The sequence below is a fragment of the Salmo salar genome, chromosome 03, assembly GCF_965601325.2.
Source record: "Salmo salar chromosome 03, fSalSal1, whole genome shotgun sequence".
Classification (NCBI taxonomy): Eukaryota; Metazoa; Chordata; class Actinopteri; order Salmoniformes; family Salmonidae; genus Salmo; species Salmo salar.
In genome coordinates, this window is record NC_138293.1 from 71,009,709 (window position 1) to 71,013,275 (window position 3,567).

A 3,567-nucleotide genomic window follows, 5' to 3' on the forward strand; every position below is an offset into this window, starting at 1 on the left:
AAGCGTAGCACCTGGCTGACTCACTACCATTTACAGTATTGGAGTGTTTCTGAATTGGACACACTTCATTATGTTAGTTAGGCAACATTGCCATAGAGAAGACTGTTTATTGAGAGGAACACTCTCCATTAAAGGATCTGAGTGTGGATACGAGTGTGTGGATCTGAGAGTGGACCTTGTTGTGGATCAGGAGGCGGTGAAAGTATCAGTTTCCCCTCAGGCTTTCCCACCCTGCCCACGCTAAAGAGGAGGAAAAAACAATTATCACACTCCCGCGCCTGCAGTGCTAAGCTCCTATATAGTTCAAGGCCAGATAAAGAGAAGATGATAAGGGGTAGGACAATACATTCACAATGGATTTATTCTTGGAAATGCTAATTGATCTGTGAGGAGAAGAGGTGTAAGCATAACTAGAGGCACACCTTCACCCTGCATTGTGCAAAGCCAGGGGCTCAATCACTTTTCCTCTAGCTCAGTGTAATGTACTGGTAGTAGAGGAGTTCAAATCAAATCAAATGTATTTATAAAGCCCTTCTTACATCAGCTGATATCTCAAAGTGCTAAGACCCCAAACAGCAAGCAATGCAGGTGTAGAAGCACGGGGGCTAGAAACAACTCCATAGAAAGGTCAGAACCTAGGAAGAAACCTAGAGAGGAACCAGGCTATGAGGGGTGGCCAGTCCTCTTCTGGCTGTGCCGGGTGGAGATTATAACAGAACATGGACAAGATGTTCAAATGTTCATAGATGACCAGCAGGGTCAAATAATAATCATCACAGTGGTTGTAGAGGGTGCAACAGGTCAGCACCTCAGGAGTAAATGTCAGTTGGCTTTTCATAGCCGATCATTCAGAGTATCTCTACCGCTCCTGTGTCTCTAGAGAGTTGAAAACAGCAGGTATGGGACAGGTAGCACGTCCGGTGAGCAGGTCAGGGTTCCATAGCCGCAGGCAGACCAGTTGAAACTAGAGCAGCAGCACGGCCAGGTGGACTGGGGTCAGCAAGGAGTCATCAGGCCAGGTAGTCCTGAGGCATGGTCCTAGGGCTCAGGTCCTCCGAGAGAGAGAAAGAAAGAGAGCAAGAAAGAGAGAAAGAGAGAGAGAATTAGAGAGAGCATACTTAAATTCACACAGGGCACCGGAAAGACAGGAGAAATACCCTGACACATAAACTACTGCAGCATAAATACTGGAGGCTGAGACAGGAGGGGTCAGGAGTTAGAGAAGTTTTGTCTGGGTGGTGGTCAATGAGGGGCAGATTGAGAGTGCCCCACCACAATACCAGACTAAAATACCACCCAGAGATTGTATTACCTTTATTGTGCAGTCAGTGCTGTACTTCCTGCCAGAGAGGTCTCAGAGGATAATCAATCCTAACTAGTTTATTTGGTTTCTGTCTGACCCAATGTTCTGTGTGACCATTCCTCTCCTCCAAAAAGTAACTCTTTCTCACAATCTCACTCTTCTCTGTACACCCTGCCAACTCCTCTCCATCTATAGCCACTTCCTTCTTATCTTGTGGGACTCTCCTATCAGATTTTGAGAGGACAAAAATCTGAGCTGGCTTTATGTAGTCAAGATAGTTGAGATCTCAAAATAGCTGTAATGAAAACACTCAATGCATGTGATGAGATCTTTCCTGGGTTTAAGCACACACAGGCGTGCATCTTGGCTGTGGCTCTGTGACCAGAAGGGTCATGAGTTCATGTCTGGCCGTCTAAAACTGTCTTCTATGTAATTCCACAGCTGTCTGCAGGCACCATGAGATAATCAGATAGCTGTCAGGCCCCTGTCTGAGCCCTTAGGTCATGGGAGCATCAGACAAAACAACCAGCCGTCTATAAACAATCAAAAACCTTACCCCGTAATTTAAATGGTCCACTTCATAATTATCTCAGAGCAATTCTCAAACAGTATTATCAGCCAGTCCACATGCCTCTGACAGAGTAAGAGGAGATAGAGTGAATAGCATAGACAAGGAATAGCAAAGGTGGATAAGTGTTTGCGTCACATCCCATAAAAAATGAACAAACACAATTTTGGAGGAGAAAATGAAAGTGAATGTAAGTAAACTTTATGATGTAACACAATGTATTAGTAAAAGCAATTTGGTGGTTGCACACATTTGTGCTGTTCAGTTACAGGCTAATATTCACTAACATGCACCAAGTAAACTCTAATGTGAGAATGACTGGCAGCTTGACAGAAAGAGATGACTTTTCAATCCTCATTATAAGCAGACAAAATGTATTTTGAGTGAATTCAGAAGAGAGGTCCTTGGTTAATTGGATGCAAAAGTTACCATTAAATGGTGATCTGTCCCAGTGTCCTCTCAGGCAGGTTGGTGGCGCAGACTGGAGAAAAATAAAACAAAAAGGTAGCTACCACAGGATGACTGGCACTGAGCCACATTCCAGTAGCACCTTGCAGGACTGACACTGTAGGGGGAGGGTTACTTAAATGTTATATGAAAAGTTAAGTACTGTGCCCGCGACTTTATATATATTCTTCCCCTTCATCATGTCCTACCTGTCACTGTCCTCTGATCTGAGGGCTTCATTCTATCTGCTCTGGGATCAGAATCAGATGTGTGTTTTAAAGAGTATCTGATCTGTTTGTCCTAGTGCATTCTCTGAATCCCTCCTGGTGGATTTCAATGTTTGCATAGAGGGGCCAGAGAAGGTTTGAAAACAGAAACTCAAACAGTTACTCAACAGCTAGTATATAGGTTTCAATAACATGGAAGAGGCCTAGGACAGGGGTCAGGGAGGGTAGGGAGGGAGGGAGGGAGGAATGAAGGCCTCTTGAGCTGGAATTCAGTCCTCCCTCCCTCTCTACAGAGCAGATGGACTATCTGGTCGTGATTGAAGGCTAAATCAGTTTAGAGTTTTGACATGTTTGTGTGATGACTCATCACGGTGACAGTGACTCTGGCTTCCAAGGAAGTGTCAATATTTGGGGTCTCCATGTAGGCCTTTTAATGATTAGGCTATCTGATCTGGGAGAACTTTTGGTTTCAGGACTTTAAATATGAAGTAACCTGTTGGGGCTCGGGGGCAGTATTGAGACATTTTGAAAAAAATATGTGCCCATTTTTAACTGCCTCCTACACCAACTCAGAAGCTAGGATATGCATATTATTAACACATTCGGATAGAAAACACTCTGAATTTTCTAAAACAGTTTGAATGGTGTCTGTAAGTATAACAAAACTCATATTGCAGGCAAAAACCTGTGAAAAATAGATCAAAAATAAAATGTGAATTTTGTGACTGTACTATTTAGTGTCATTGTTTTATAGATACCATAGTGAGAAAGGATTCATTTCGCAACACCTACGGCTTCCACTAGATGTCAACGATCTTTATAAAGTTGTTTGAAGCGTCTATGATAAACAGAGAGCAAATTAGAATCCAAGGAAGTTGACATGTCATCACTTCATTTTTTTGCGCCTGCGCATAAATCTGAGAAGCGTGAGTTTGTCATCATTGTTTATCTAGACATAGGATAGGTTGTGTGAAAATATTACTGATGTTTAACGTTAAAAATGGACCAAAAGATTAATGCTA

General features: G+C 43.0%; 1 long non-coding RNA gene across 1 annotated transcript; it reads right to left on the reverse strand.

Moving 5' to 3' along the window:
- Positions 1-343: 343 nt before the first annotated feature.
- On the reverse strand, positions 344-2,579 carry LOC145873819 (uncharacterized). Its single transcript, XR_014389459.1, has 2 exons — positions 2,301-2,579; positions 344-1,052 (listed from the first exon to the last, which is right to left on the reverse strand). It is a non-coding gene; the product is annotated as an uncharacterized LOC145873819 (long non-coding RNA).
- Between the last annotated feature and the right edge of the window lie 988 nt (positions 2,580-3,567).